Consider the following 15,586-nt stretch of genomic DNA (forward strand, 5'->3'; position numbering starts at 1 on the left):
CTCCTCGACCTCAGTCTCCTCATTGGAAAACAGGGACAACTACCCAATTTCTATCTTTTTGTGTTGTTCTGAAGACTGAAATGCATCAGGATCCGATGCTTCCTGCTTTAGAGAGAAGAAAAATTAGGTGATCTGACTTGGACAAGGCCACACTACCAGGTAGTGGCAGATGGGCTTTCACAGAGTAACTGTCCAGAAAGTAGCGGTTCTTCTTGTGCCTGACACTGTGGCTTACAAGCCCCTCATTACTTATAATAGCCCTAGGAGCTTCGCATTCTTTTCCTGTTTTTCCATTGAAGAGACTGAAGTCAGCAACAGGTTGAAAAGTAACTTTGCTGAGTCTATGGAAGAATCAGTGGCAAAGCCAGGAATCAAATCCACCCTGAACTCTATCTATGTTCTTAACAACTGCAACTGAACCCAGTAATTTTTTTTTTTTTAGTCTCCATCCATCTGCTTCAAATGTACATGAAAACCTTGCCAATGGTAACCTGCTGTACATATTATTACATTCATTATTAATATTAACTCTTAAATATTATTGCATTAAAGAGAAGTGAGTAGTAGTTTGACTTTGAAACATCAAAAGCACAGAGGTGATTCACAGATCCTGGGATGAGGTGAATATAAAAATTGCAAAGCAATTTGGCACCGTCTTCTGTCAAAAGGTCTTTTCTGAACTCATCAGTCAACAGAAAAGAGAAGATAGTAGTTTGTTTCAAGAAGTCTAGGCCCTGGCTGTTTGGCTCAGTGGTAGAGCGTCGGCCTGGCATGCAGAAGTCCCGGGTTCGATTCCCAGCCAGGGCACACAGGAGAAACGCCCATCTGCTTCTCCACCCACCCCCCCTTCCTCTCTGTCTCTCTCTTCCCCTCCTGCAGCAGAGGCTCCATCGGAGCAAAGATGGCCCGGGCGCTGGGGATGGCTCCTTGGCCTCTGCCCCAGGTGCTAGAGTGGCTCTGGTGGCAGCAGAGCGATGCCCCAGAGGGGCAGAGCATCGCCCCCTGTGGGCAGAGCGTCGCCCCCTGGTGGGCAGAGCGTCGCCCCTTGGTGGGCGTGCGGGGTGGATCCCGGTCGGGTGCATGAGGGAGTCTGTCTGACTGTCTCTCCCTGTTTCCAGCTTCGGAAAAAAAAAAAAAAAAAGAAGTCTAGAGGAGTTGGTGGCCATACCTAAAAGTAGAACCCATAGCAGTGAAACTGAACACGTCTTTAATGTCTCAAAGGAGGAAATGTTGGCCTCCTGACATTCCTGTGTCACCGTGCTCCTGCATGAAAAGAGACTCAGATCAGCAGGACAGAGCAGGACAGTTCCTGGTGTCAGCCTTGGAGAGGAGCGTAGATATTGGGTGTTTGTCAATCCGGATCCACAGGAGACCCCAAGTCAGAACCGAGACCTTCCAAAGTTTGGTTCCATATGTTTTTTTTTTTAATATTTTATTTATTGATTTTTTAGAGCGAGAGGCATGAGAGAGAGAGAGAGAGAGAAAAGGGGGAGGAGCAGGAAGCATCAACTCCCATATGTGCCTTGACCAGGCAAGCCCAAGGTTTCGAACCGTCAACCTCAGTGTTCCAGGTTGACGCTTTATCCCACTGCGCCACCACAGGTCAGGCCGGTTCCATATGTTTTAACCAGTGTTGACAGACTGGAGAAAAGTTGGGGTGAAGCAGTTTTTGACATGAGACTGACAAATAACTTTTACTTCTAGTGTAAGGTACAAGAGAATCATAAGACATGGTCCCTATCATTAAGGAGTTTGCAATCTGATGAGGACAGTGAAGGCGCTAAAACTAGGGACCCTGATAAGTCAGAGGAGAGGTGAGAGGGGGTCAAAGTAGGAACATTGCAGCAGAGTGAAAAGGACCTTGAACTCGAAATTAAAACATTTGAGTTCCAGTATCTCCTCTGACACTCATTGGACATGTGATCTACACATTACTGAATCTCTCTGGACATCCTTACTTTTATCAGCTCTGAAAAGTGTAAAAAAAAAAAAAGGCAGATGTTATTAGTAAAAGTAATTTTACTAATAGCAAACATTTATGAAATGACTTCTCTATGCCAAACTAACCATGGATAGAAACAAGCTCACAAATTTTAAACACAGTATGGCCGTAAAGCGCCCTCAGCAAAGACTAGAAAAGATCCCATAAAGGAGATGAGTCTTGAGAAGGTCCTAAAGATGGTTCAGGCTGTGGGCAAGGAGGAAGGGGAATGGCACACTCCAGAATGCAGGAACAGCAGGCGGAAGTGCAAGGTTACAGTGAGCTCCGTGATCTCTGAGGACTGGGAGGGTGTCCGAGAGCCTGGGCTGCGTGGGTAGGCGTTGTTCAAAGTAAAACTGAGCGCAGAGAGCAAGCCGAGATTGTGAAAAACCTTGAAAGATGGCCTTTAAGCCCTCTGATATTATGGTTATGGGTGTTATTTTTATTCAAGGGAAGAAAAAAGAAAAGGAATGCATGCTGCTCACCCAAACATCAGGACATTCTGTTCCTCTGTGATTGTGCTTCTGAAAATGCTCTCCAGCAAAAAAGAAAAAAAAAATGATTAAGGGAAAAAAATAACTAGAGCCACATTCATTTCAGCTGCACTGAAAGCACAGCAGGAGGAAGTAGCTGTGTTTGCCAAACTCCAGAAAGAAACCCAGTTGATGGGGGTGGGGGGCAGGGCAGGGAGGAGGAGGGGTCCAGTTATGTTTTATTCTCCCAAGAAGATACTGTAAACAGTGGCGAGGTATAGTGCACAGAAGAGGAAATTCCTCTGACAGGGCTTTTTTAGGGAAGAGAATGAAACTAAATATAAGGTCCATTATTTCTGATCTTTCATTCAAGTCCCCATTTACATGGGGACTCCCCGGAGTTGATGTTTCCCCTTTGCTGTCGTAAGTCCTCATTGACTGAAGCCAATCGTTTCAAAGTAATGGCCTGCAATTTCTTCCATTGTCGTGATTAACACAGGGTAATAATTGTTAGCCACACTGAAAACCGCGGAGGCAAGGTACCACTTGCTGCCAGGCGGCCCAGCTTTTCTGAAGCCCGGACAGTTCCCCATCATTCCACCAGGGGGGGTGATGGCCTGGAGAGACCACAGATGCCTTTCTGCTCCCAAGCCACCCCAGAAGGCCAGGAGCTGGGCTCTTCTCACATCCCTGCCAGCAGCCCCGGCTGGGATCTGCCTTCATTCCAGGACCAACGCAGAGTAGGAATTCCACAGGAAAGAGAGGAGGCTGGAGAGCAAGGTGGGCGGGGGAGAAGAGAGAAGGTAAATATCCGATACCCGATCATCCCAGACTCAGGAAATGCTGTCAGATGGATGGATGGATGGATGGATGGATGGATGAATTCAAGGGGCTGGAGCCACCCTTGACTCAGAAAAATTCGTAAATAGAAGAGTTTATCAAAAGCAAGCAGAGAGAGCAATCATCCAACCCGAGACAATTCAAAGGCAAAATCCTATGTCTCAGTTCTGTCCCTGAATTGCACTCTGGGGTCAATCTTTACAAGCTTTTTTCTGTCCAATGTCCTTCTTCCATTCTCCAAGGAGAACAGCAGGGGTAAGATTAGAACCCAGGTCTCATGACACACAATCTGGGGGTTTCAGCCTTTGTGTTTTGATGAAAATTGCAGTCTTTTCATTTAAATATGGATTCTGAGTGAATAAAAGCCATTCTAGAAAACCCATGCTGTGACCCCAGAGAAAGAGGAGGGAAGTCAGGAAAGAACAGAAACAGAATTTCTCTTGCTGATCTTTTCTTCTTGTCTCCTAGACCAGTGGTCCCAACCTTTTTGGGGCCATGGACTGGTTTAATGTCAGAAAATATTTTCACGGACCGGCCTTTAAGGCGGGACGGATAAATGTATCACGTGACCGAGACAAGCATCAAGAGTGAGTCTTAGGCCCTGGCCGATTGGCTCAGTGGTAGAACGTCGGCCTGGCGTGCAGGAGTCCTGGGTTCGATTCCCAGCCAGGGCACACAGGAGAAGCGCCCATCTGCTTCTCCACCCCTCCCCCTCTCCTTCCTCTCTGTCTCTCTCTTCCCCTCCCACAGCCGAGGCTCCATTGGAGCAAAGTTTGCCCGGGCGCTGAGGATGGCTCTGTGACCTCTGCCTCAGGCGCTAGGATGGCTCTGGATGCAACAGAGTGATGCCCCATAGGGGCAGAGCATCGTCCCCTGGTGGGCATGCCAGGTGGATCCTGGTCAGGCGCATGCGGGAGTCTGTCTGACTGCCTCCCCGTTTCCAGCTTCGGAAAAATGCAAAAAAAAAAAAAAAAAGAGTGAGTCTTAGACGGATGTAACAGAGAGAATCTGGTCATTTTTTAAAAATAAAACATCGTTCAGACTTAAATATAAATAAAACAGAAATAATGTAAGTTATTTATTCTTTCTCTCTGGCCTGGTATCAAATGGCCCACGGACTGGTACCAGTCCATGGCCCGGGGGTTAGGGACCACTGTCCTAGATGACCCAGAACACCCAGCAGGAGAGTAGTTCACGGAACCACTCAACATGCAACTGACTTTGAAGGGAAAACGTGGACTTTTCTTTCTAGGAATTCAAATCTGAGAATACAGAAAACAATATGAAAGTGTGTTGGGTTTTTTTTTTCTCGTGCTCATTAATTGTTTCATGATGTTGGTGATGACGCAGTTGATTCTGCCTGCCAAGAGCTTGTGTCATTTCTGGGTTTTTCTGTTTAGACCTAAGTCATTCACACCCTGCCCTAAATTCACGGCATTGAAGCAGGTATTGGGGTTTGCACCTGGATGTCAGGGTTTTTGATTTATTAAGCTGAGTGCTTATTTATTTTTGTATGGGGACTCCATGCCAGGCTTCTCTCTGGGCAAGGCCTCCCCCCCCCCCACACACACACACACACAGGACCTGGACTAGTCCCCACCTGTCTGGTCTGAGGCCACCCAGACTCCCTCTGCTCTGCACAGCCTTGGTCATCATTATCATCTCACAGGGCTCTGGGCCCAGGGATAGCCTGGCACTGTGTTAGAAACTCCAGATATGAGTCAGGAAAGAGGAGTCAGGGCGAGGGGCAGACAGAGGGAGAGCTTAACATCATGTCCCTGAGAGCCTACAGTCAGAAGCAAAAAGAAATTCTTCTGCTATCATTCTTGTCTTCCTTTCTCCCCTAATTAGGAGGCAATGTAAGTTCAACTCTGCTGGGCTCTGTAGGGTACAGATGCAATCAGGGAGAAGGCAGACGCTGCTGTTTCGCTCACCCTGCTCCCTGTGGACCCCCACAAAGACCGGCTGGCATGCTTTCTCTAGTGGGTGAGGGTGGTACACATTGCACCCAATTATCCCATTATTTTGAATGGCAGCCATGGACACGTATGTGGTATGTGGCGTTGCGCAGGGCAGAGGTAACATTAGCTGGTGGAGATTTGCATGTGTTGGCAACTTCTTTCCTCTGGGCCAACTCTCATTGTTAAACACACACACCCTGCAAAGTAGAGGAGAATTGAGCTCATTAGTGTGATTGCTTATAATAATCATGATAACGATTGCAACATGCTCTCCTTTGTAAGAGAAAATGACACCCTGACCCTCAGTGGAACAGAAGCCCGGGCAGGCTTTGCCGGACTCTGGGGTATCTGGAGGGCCCTGCTGATGCAGGGCCCTTGCTGGGTGAATGCTAAGAAGGAGGACGAAGCCCTTGACTCCCATATTCTGGAATTTAAAGTATGAACATCCCTTTGCCATTACTTTCTCTTCCTTCAAAACTAGAGAAAATGGATGTCAGGTCAAATAAACCTAGGTTCAAATTCTGACCATACCACAACTTACCTGGGCGACCTTGAGACCAATCCCTTGACTTTCTGATCATCAATTTCTGCATCAGCAAAATGGGGTGATAACATTTACCTTGTAAGATTAAACTGGTGAAGATTAGGCATCATATAGGTCTATGTCCAAGCACTGTGATTGAAATGGGGTGGGTGCCCAATCAGCACTCACCATTATTAGGATGACTATAAGCAACTGAACTGAAGGGAAGGCGTCGTTTTATCAAGAGGAAGAAGGCTGAACAAAATGATTGCTTCCTATCTGTTCTAAGAGTTTCTGATCCCAAAGAAATAAATTGGATTGGCTTTGTCCTGTCTCACTCACTCCCACCCATGGCCCTGAGTGGGCCTGCTCACAAGACACTCAAGCCTCTGAAAGCTGGTGACTCAGCTCCAGCTGAAGCTCTGAGAGCAACTGTCATTCGAACCAGGCTGGGTCATCGAAGTCAGAGAGGGACCCACGGGGCTTCCTAGCTGGCGAGGGTTACTGACTCCAAAAGCGCATCTTCACAATGCATCTCAGGCAATGAGGGTCCGTGCCATTCTGATGTTTGTTTGATGGAGGGGTGTTCTCCAAGGCATCTCAGCCACTTCTCCTCTCGGCCTGCCTGGGAGGTGTGGGCGTGTGTGTGGACTGTCCAGCGATGGGTACACCAACCCCAGCATGAATGTGCCCAGTGATTCTGTGTGGGAAGGTAACTGAACGGAATCTCTTTGGGTCTGTAGCACTTCTCAGGGGTGGCATGGGAGAGAAAGAGGGACCCTGAAGTGATGGGAAGGTGATGCGGCCACTCCTGAAACAAAGGGGGTATTTCTGAGTCAGCTATTTTTCTTTGAAAACTGAACCGGAGAATGAACTGAAGTAACAGCAGTCGAGAAACAGGTTTGGCTCTGGAAGAAACGTCTAGATTGTAAGGCAACACCTCCATGCGCTGTGTGATGCTTTCAAATTTCTAGCCAGTGTCTTACTTGGTTCTTGAGAAGCAGAGTCCACCAGCAAAGAATATTATTTCCACTTCATAGAATAGGAATCGGAGGTACTGAGAGGCTTAGCCAGGGATCACATGGCCAAATGGGTTGTGTCTTTGTTTTTGGAATCTCTTAGAAAAAATAAAGGCAGAGGCCCTTTCTCAGACTCTCACTGCTAGGCACAGAGCAGGGACAAGAGTCATGAGCTTTCCTTCAGTCCTTACCCTCCTGGCCTGAATGAAGGCCTCTCTCCCCTGCAGACCACTTACCTTGCACTGCAGGATTCTTGCAATTGTTCCCAGGGACCCATTTGAGTGGGTCTAGAGCTGTGGTTAGCTGGGCCTCACAGAGACTGTCCTCTTCCCACAGCCACATTCTAGATGGCTAGGGAGAGGGAGGGTTGTTAGGGAAAGAGGGCGAGGTATACAGGAACATAAGCTCCACTTGTGGGAGGTTTAGCGAGAAAGGAGTGAAATCCTGCCTTGTTGGATTTGGAGCCTTAACAGGCTTGCTACTGTTTCAAGTACACAGGAAAGTGGGATTTGTGAAGGGAGGAGAGGGGGGGGGGGGCATCATGAATGGAGCTGAGCATCCTGGAGCAGGTGCCCTATTGCTGTGTGTGCCCTGGGCCCCGCCCCCTTGCCCAGCTAAGACCCACCACACTGGCATCCTAGCAGCTTGCTCTCCCATTCATGGGACTTGGCCCACACACGTCTGTCTGGCCCATCAGATGAATCCCTTTGTTCCCAACAATGTGGGGGGTGGAGAAGACCGCCGCTTCTGCACTAGGGCCACCTGACAGTGTCTGCAGGGAGAAGGTGAGGTACAGCACGGGAGACAGAGGGCTCACACACAAGGAGCAACCTCAGGGTCAGGGCACGGGAAAGGTGACGTGAGGTTTAGAACAGAGATTGGTCCAGTTGGTGGTGGCATTCATGGTCTCAGTTTTGCAAGCCACATACAAGCCTGGGGACAGAACTCACTCCCCCAAAGATCACACGCTGACACTGGCAAGGCCACCGGCCTCCAGAGCCTCCCGAACCAGCACCCTTCTGCTCCAGGCACCCTAAATATATGCATGCACACACTCGCAGGCAGCGTTCCCATGCTAAGCACTGAAGGCTTGCCACCCCCGCTCGCCTCCCCCCCCTCTGAAAGCAAGCAGACTCAATGCTGAAAGTCTGCCAATGTGTGGCCAGCTTCCAGCACAAAAAATACCTCCTGTGATCCTAGGGGCTACCGTACTGGCATCTATTTGTGGGTCTGGAGCTGCTGCTGTGACAGAGAGAGGGCTCTCCCTGGCATCGGCTGGTTGCCCATTGGGGACTACTCTCCTCAAAGTCTAAGGCTTGCTTCCAAGGGCCTGAGGTGGCCTGCGCAGCCAGACTTACCCTCTGCAGGAGAAATCTCTATTCATTTCTTCCAGGAAAAATTCAGCTGCATTCTAGAATGCTGTTGCTCTGTTCTCTCCCATTTTTCCTACCCTCTTCCCCAAGTCTCCCAGCTAGTGACAAGCAGAGAAGAGACCTGGGGCCCAGGAGCCACTGATGACTTTGTAAAAGTGAGCTTCTAGGCACCCAGACCGATGGAGGTGGCTCGGTAGGGGTGGAGAAGAACCCTGCTGAGTTTTCAAGGATTTTCCAAAAAGAATGATTTTTATATAAGACAAATATATTCCCATCCATCCACCTATTTGATAAGTATTTATTAAATACCCAGAACTGGACTTGGCTGTGGCTGTCTGTCCTCGTGGAAATAAGGATGGACTGTGGAAAGCTTGGTGAGTCCTCAGGGGCTATGGGTTTGACATCAGTTGGACAGGATGAAGAAGAGGGCATCAAACGTCAGAGACAAACCTCGAATCCCAGAAAGACATGGACAGGTCTAGGAGCAGAGAACATGCTGGATGGATTATTAGCATGATTTCTTTTTTAAAAATATGTGTGGAGGCCCTGGCCGGTTGGCTCAGTGGTAGAGCATTGGCCTGGTGTGCGGGAGTCCCGGGTTCGATTCCCTGCCAGGGCACACAGGAGAGGCGCCCATCTGCTTCTCCACCTCTCGCCCTCTCCTTCCTCTCTGTCTCTCTCTTCCCCTCCCGCAGCCAGGGCTCCATTGGAGCAAAGATGGCCCCGGCGCTGGGGGTGGCTCTGTGGCCTCTGCCTCCAGCACTAGAACGGCTCTGGTTGCAACAGAGCCACGCCCCAGATGGGCAGAGCATCGCCCCCTGGTGGGCATGCCGGGTGGATCCCGGTCTGGCGCATGCGGTAGTCTGTCTGACTGCCTCCCCGTTTCCAACTTCAGAAAGAAAAAAAAATGTGTGGAAGAGATCGTTATATACTGTATATAATTCCATTACATTTGCTTTTAATAAATAATACTTGTAGAATAAATGGATTAATATCCAGTGAAGAAAGAAATGAGGTTATTTGAGTACCTTCAAAGACCAAGGCTCATGTATATTGCCATTGCCTAAGGCAGTGGTTCTCAACCTTTCTAATGCCGTGACCCCGCAATACAGTTCCTCATGTTGCAGTGACCCCAAACCAAAAAATAATTTTGGTGGCTACTTCATAACTGTAATTTTGCTACAGTTATGATTCGGAATGTAAATACCTGATATGCATTATGTATTTTCCGATGGCTTTAGGTGACCCCGCCGGGGTCGTGACCTTAGGCAGACATTATACCTAAATATAAACCATGAACCTGAGCTGTTTTTTTTATTCCCATGATATATTGTTATAATTATGTGCTTAACTAATAGGATTCATATTTTCTCCAGCCTATTAGGACTAAAAATATGAACAAATATTTCCATTCTAATGATACCACTAATTCTTCTAACATGTCTATTTTAATTCCTTCAACTGTCTGAAGATAAGTGGAAGAAATTCCCATCTTACAGGTGGACAAACTGAAGCCCAGAGAGGTTAAGGCTACTTCATCCAGGGTACTTCTCAATAGACCAGGTTAGAGTTCTTCCCATTGTTATGTTGACCACAGGACACAGATCTCAGACTCTGCCCAATGACAATATAAGACCTGGGTGACATATATCACTGCCATGCCGCCTTCGTTGTGTTCTCTGGCCTTCTCTCTCTCTCTCTTTCTCTCTCACTCTTTCTTTCCCTTCATTCAGAAAGGGATAGGAAGGCTAGGAGTGAAGGATGAGGGAAGTGGAAAAATCTGTTTCATTTTATCCTTTCTTGCTCTTCATTTAGGATTTCTTTCTCGACCATGGGGTGGTATTCACACAATTGGATTAATACAATTTAATCACTTAAATTGTATTATAATCTTCCTAAGGTGTAATTAACTTGAGGCATGGGGAAGTGATGTGACCTCCACCAGGTCACACAGCATTGATTTAAAATCAGAGGCCTTAATTTTCAGCATCCAGCTTTTTCACTAACCCTCCTTGGCTGTCGCAGGTGTAGCTGGCCACACCGATAATCCACGCATCAAACAAGTGGGAGAAACATTGTTCCAAAATCTTCTAGTGCCTCCTTCAAATCATCTTCCTTAATAAATTGTTGTTTAGATGTGTCTGCCCAGAGATAAGAAGGTAGGCTAGACTGACTGTCTGGGTGGGGAAACAAGATCTACTTATAAAGAGAAATTAATAATAATATAGGGTAACTTATGATAATTGCCTAGAGGGGTGCCAACACTATATGCTTTAAAAGTTCAAAGAAAAGAAAGGTATGAATCAGGGAAGACAACTTAGGTTCCTGTTGTCTTCCAACTTAGGCTCCACAGGACACAACCAAGCAGGACCAGTGAAAGTCTCGGGGAGACAATTTCAGCTAATTACAATGAAGAAAGAACTTTTGAACTAGCTAATTTCTGTAGATGAAGTAAAGCCGAGAGTTTCCCCCCAATCCTGTATCGAATAAATGATTGTGCAAAACAAGTCTAAAGTTTTGTTTTGTTTGAGATTCCCAACTGCTCTTGGGAGTTTCAGACCACTCCCTTTAGTGTTTAACGAGTAAATTTTTTTTTCTACCTTTACCACTGAGGACTGTGGCCACGAGGGGGCAGGAGAGGGAGTTTATCAGAATACTTGGATATAGAGTAAACTCTGCTGTGCTCTAATCTCCAGCAGGGACTACGCAGATCCTGAGAACTCGCTGGGGTCTGGTGTGCAGGCCCCTTTCGTCCAGAGGCTGCCGAGACACCGAGACTCTGCGGCGCGCGTAATCAATAGTCGTAAGAGCACCGAGGCGTGGCCATCCGGAATCCTCTCAACTTAGATTATTAAATAACCTCTCACCTTAGGTTATTAAAATAACTTATCTTACCGCGACCTCTCTGATTGCCCTGTCGGGCAGACCCCTGGGTCTGGATACAGACCGCTCCCCTCCGGTCGGTCCCCTCTACTTGCCAGCAGCCCAGGATTTAACAGAACTGGACGCTTGAGATTCCGAGCAAGGCTCATCTTTGCGTTATGAAAATAATAATTAATAACAACTTCAAACCTCATTTGACAGCTTGTTGGCTTTTTCTGAAATTTACCAGCAGAAGAAATTTGCTCCCACAGGTTCCGAGACCCTCGTGTCAAGCTCATCAGGCAAGGCCAGTTCCTCCTCACTCACCCCACTCTCAAAGAGGAAGAGAGAGGTGTGCAGGGTGTGCGGGGTGTGCGCGGCGACAGGTGATGCGAAGGGTGGGGGAGCCCACGTCCCCACTGCCCTCACCCCTTCTGTGTGTTTCTTGAGGTCTCCCCGCACCCGGGTTAAAGCCAGCTGGGCGGGCCAGGCCTTCACCCTAATTCCCAGGCCCCGGCAGAATTGTCGTTGCCCCCTTCACACTTAAGGTGGCCAGCGGGTCCGGGCTGAGCTGGGCACGGGGCGGGCAGAGGGGCGGCCTCCCCCTGCCGAACGCGCTTCTCCTTTGTTGACAGCTGGCGGAGGAGGAAGTCAGGGAGGGCGGGGGCGGGGGCGGGGGCGGGGGCAGGGGGCCGGCGGCGGCGGGCGGTGCCAGCGGCGGGCGCGGCCCCAGCGCGGGCGGGCGGGCCGGCGCGGCGGCAGGGAGGGGGTTAAGGCGCGCGGCCTCTATGATAATGAGCTGCCTGGTAATATAGGGAGGGAGGCCGGCGCGCAGAGCACCGCCGCCGCCGCCGCTGCCGCGGGAGCCGGAGCTGCCGGGAGCCTGGAGCGGGAGGGCGGCTGGCGAGGTGCAGCTGCCGGGCGGGCGAGCGGTCGGAAGGGAGCCCCCCGCGAGCCGGGCAGCACGAGCGCAGCAGACCTCCCAATGGACTGAGAAAGCCCGGTTCCCGGAGGAAATGGGACTGTGAGCGAACCGGCAGAGAGAAGGGAAGGAAGCGCCGAGATTGCTGATGTCAGAGGAGCCCGGAAAGTCGCGCTGGAAAAATCTGAAGACAGCCAGGGCTCCGCTGCTTCCCGGGGAGAGACGCTGCCGGCCACCCCCACACGCCCCCTCGGCGCCTCCGGATCCCCCCGCGAGCCGGCGACGAGCGCCCGCTGGGGCTGCTGCGGGGCGACAGGGGCCGGCGGGCGCGCTGTCGGGAGACCGAGGCACCACTTCAGGAATACAGATAAGTGGCTGGTGGCTTGACGCGGATCTTAATGAATTTGGACTCCGTGTGGATGTGGTCCTCCCGTGATTGAGAGCTGCGGGCCTCGAGAGGGGCAGCGCGCCGCCCTCGGCAGCCGGCGGCCGAGGCAGACGGACCAGGACGCAAGGACAGACAGACGCCGCGGAGCTGGGTAAGCGGCGCTCGAATCGCCTGCACCCTCCGCCCTCTCCCCAGACACCCGCACTCCCCGCGGCGCCTCCTCCCGTTCCCAGACGCCTCTCCGGGGTCCCGGCCCCTGGCTCCCGGGCTCGGCTGCGACTGGCGAGTCCCCGCGTGGGCTCGACCACTTTCGCGGGAGGACTCGGAGCCCCTGCCCGCCCGGGCTTCCCCGCCGGCCACCGGCTTCCCTGTCTCCCGCTGCTAGCGGCGGCGGCGCTCGGCGGCGCGCCTCTCTCGCGCACCTGCCGGTGCTCTGCGGTTTGGGGGAGCATCGGGGCGGCGAGGCTGTCCCTAGATCCAGAGCCCAACGCGGGCATCGGTGGCACCAGCGGAAAAGCCCAAGGCCACGATGGCCAGCGCTCCATTTGGGGGCGTTCACTCCAGTGCTGGAGCCCATGGTGGCCGCTGGCAGTTCTTTGGTATCAGGGGACTTGGGAATGGAAGAGAAACGCAGCGCGGGTTCCACAGGCTCAGGGAGCCAGCCCAAGGCGCGGAATGGGGAGAGGTGCTCCATGCTCCTCCGTGCGCCCGCCGCTGCACACCCATCAGCGCCTTCCTTGGTCTGAGCAGTAGGAGCAGGTTGGGAACTGAAGTAGAATCTTGCCCATCCAAGAGGCTCCTCTGTAGGTGCCTTCTTGCCCCACTCCAGGAGTAATGTGGGGGTCTTAGAAAATTCTAGCCCTTTTGATCCATCCCACAGGTAGTCTCTGTAAATGTTAATCATGGACTGGATGGCCAAAGAGAGTCATCAAAAACTGTCGTTTCAGGTCCCAGACCAATGTCCAACTATTTGGCATGACCCTTGTCGTAGGAGAAGTTGCCTATTCAAACTCAAGTCCTGAGGGATAGAAATAATGGCTGGGGGTGAGGGGACCTGGGGTTCCAGGTCAGTTAAAAGTCTAGAATGAGAGCCGCCTGAGGTGGGCAATGGAGATATGGTCCGATCTCCTGTAGAGATCTAGTAACATACCGTCAGTAGTAGGCAAGGGACATGTGACACGACCATCTGAGGGACTGGGGCTGCCAGCTGGAACTTGAGGCAGTGGTTGGGGGTCCCAGCAGCCTGTAGGAACCTTTAGAAATTTGGGGACCCATTCATTCTCTTCCTGTGTTCTTGAGCACAGTGGACAAGGTTTATGACTATCTGTGCTGGGCTGGACATTTGGGGAGTAGTCAGGTTCAGCTCTCCCCTTCCTGACAGGATAGCAGGGCTCGTTCTCTCTCTCTCTCTCTCTCTCTCTCTCTCTCTCTCTCTCTGTTCCTTTCTTGGACCTTGAAACTTCCCTCTTCCCTCTGGGCAGGCTGTAGATCCTGGGGCCTTCAGTGACAGAGCCCTGGGAAGAGATACCCCTGGCAGGAAGAATCCAGCTATTCCTGATCAAAATGCACAAGTTTGATGCACTCAGCCCAGCAAGCTCCTAGAGTTGCGAGCAGCCCTCTCTCCTCAGGCCTCCCAGCTAGCAGAGATAATTCATTAAATTCCCCCTGGCCAGCACCATTTGAACTAATTACCTGTGATCTCTCCTAGGCCTAGAGAATAGGGGTGGGGGAGTGAGGAGAGAGTAGAGGGAACCAATGAAACTGAGAGAGCATCTGTCAAGATACCCCAGCCAGGTTGTTTTCGCTTCTCCACCTGGCATCTCTGCCTTTCACCCCAACCCTTCCTTATCCCAGGACTTGCCCTCACAGTGAGCATTACCTGAAAGAGCCTTGGTCCCCCAGCTGACCCTCTTCAGGGTCCCGCTGATGAAGGGAGGGCAGTGCAGACTGCTCTCTGCTCCCTCACTGTCCTCTGTAAATTGCATTAGAATGGGGCAGATTGGCTTGCAAAGCAGTTAAACAGAAATGACATTTGGAGCGACGTGCAGTGGAGATGATGCTGAGGAGTAGCAAGATCCGACCTGGTGAAGTAGCAGAAGGTTTCCTCTGCCCAGGGACCCCAAGTCCAGCAAGGGACTGAAGGACCGAGGTCCCGCGCACTTGGAGCACTGGGCAGGCTGGCCTTTCCGCCTAAGTCTAAATGAAGAGTAAACGGTGGTGTTGCATGTCCCTTGCCTGAAAGAAACCATATCACTACAAGGTTGGTGGCCCCCTTTCAGAGCTGGCCTGAATACCTACCCCTGTCCCCCAAAGCTCCAGGGAACATTCACCTGCCATCCCTCTTGACCATCAAAAGCTGCAGGTGTGGAAAATGTAAAAGTTCACCATCGTTTTACAGAGTCTGTACTTTATAGGAGGTTAAAAAGAAAACCTTCAAAGAACAACTCTTAGGTCTTTTTTCCATCTACAAACACTTCTGGCGATTCTGTTCGTCTGTATCTCATGGGCATGTTACGAGGAAACCCCCCGCGAGCGGGAGACAAGCCAGGGACACTGTTAAATGTTCAGGGCAGCAGCTGGCAGCAGCCTCCCCGCCTGTTCAGGTACCATGAAATATTTATGGTTCTGGAGTTGTCACTGTTTAGGGGTTTTATAGTCTCTCTCCTGCTTCCTTTTCTATGGCTGCCTTCCCAAGATACAGGGTTTGGGGTGGGGGGATGCTATTCCTGTCTCCAGCAGCAACACCCCCCCCTACCCCCAGCTGTCTCTCGGTGTTGCCACACAGCTGTCCCCACACACACAGACTGGGGCCCAATATACTTCTGTCCATCATGGCAAACAGAGAGCCAAGGAGCTCTGAGCCAGGCCCCTCTCCCCCACCTCCATTCTGATCATAAAGAGACGGGAGCATTGTGTTACAGTCTGTTAACTACACATAATTCAGGACTGTCCACAGGGAAACGCAGAAACAGACTTTGAGGTGCTGTAGTTTTATAGCTCTTGTACACCCCTTCCCACCCCATCACTACCACCCTAGCTCAGGGGCAGTCTGTTATCAATTCATTATATGGGAATATTCTGTTTCTTCCCTGCACATATGCTCAGTTCAAACAATGATGAATGGAACTGATTCCCTTATGGGAAACAGTTTTTTCACTTAGTTACAAAGATTTCATGCCCGATTAGAGTAAATGAGGGTGGGTGTGTGTCCACTTCTTTTTTGGTCATTTCCAAAGGTGAGGCC

At 50.6% G+C, this 15,586-nt stretch overlaps 1 protein-coding gene across 1 annotated transcript in view; it reads left to right on the forward strand.

The window, feature by feature from the left end:
• The first annotated feature begins 11,853 nt into the window (after positions 1-11,853).
• Positions 11,854-15,586, forward strand: part of PLXNA2 (plexin A2) — a 211,679-nt gene continuing 207,946 nt past the window's right edge. Inside the window, exon 1 of the mRNA XM_066261465.1 lies at positions 11,854-12,493. The gene's annotated coding sequence lies outside the window, so the exon portion shown is untranslated. The remainder of the gene's footprint in view (positions 12,494-15,586) is intronic.

This window comes from Saccopteryx bilineata, chromosome 2 (genome assembly GCF_036850765.1).
Source record: "Saccopteryx bilineata isolate mSacBil1 chromosome 2, mSacBil1_pri_phased_curated, whole genome shotgun sequence".
Lineage (NCBI taxonomy): Eukaryota > Metazoa > Chordata > Mammalia > Chiroptera > Emballonuridae > Saccopteryx > Saccopteryx bilineata.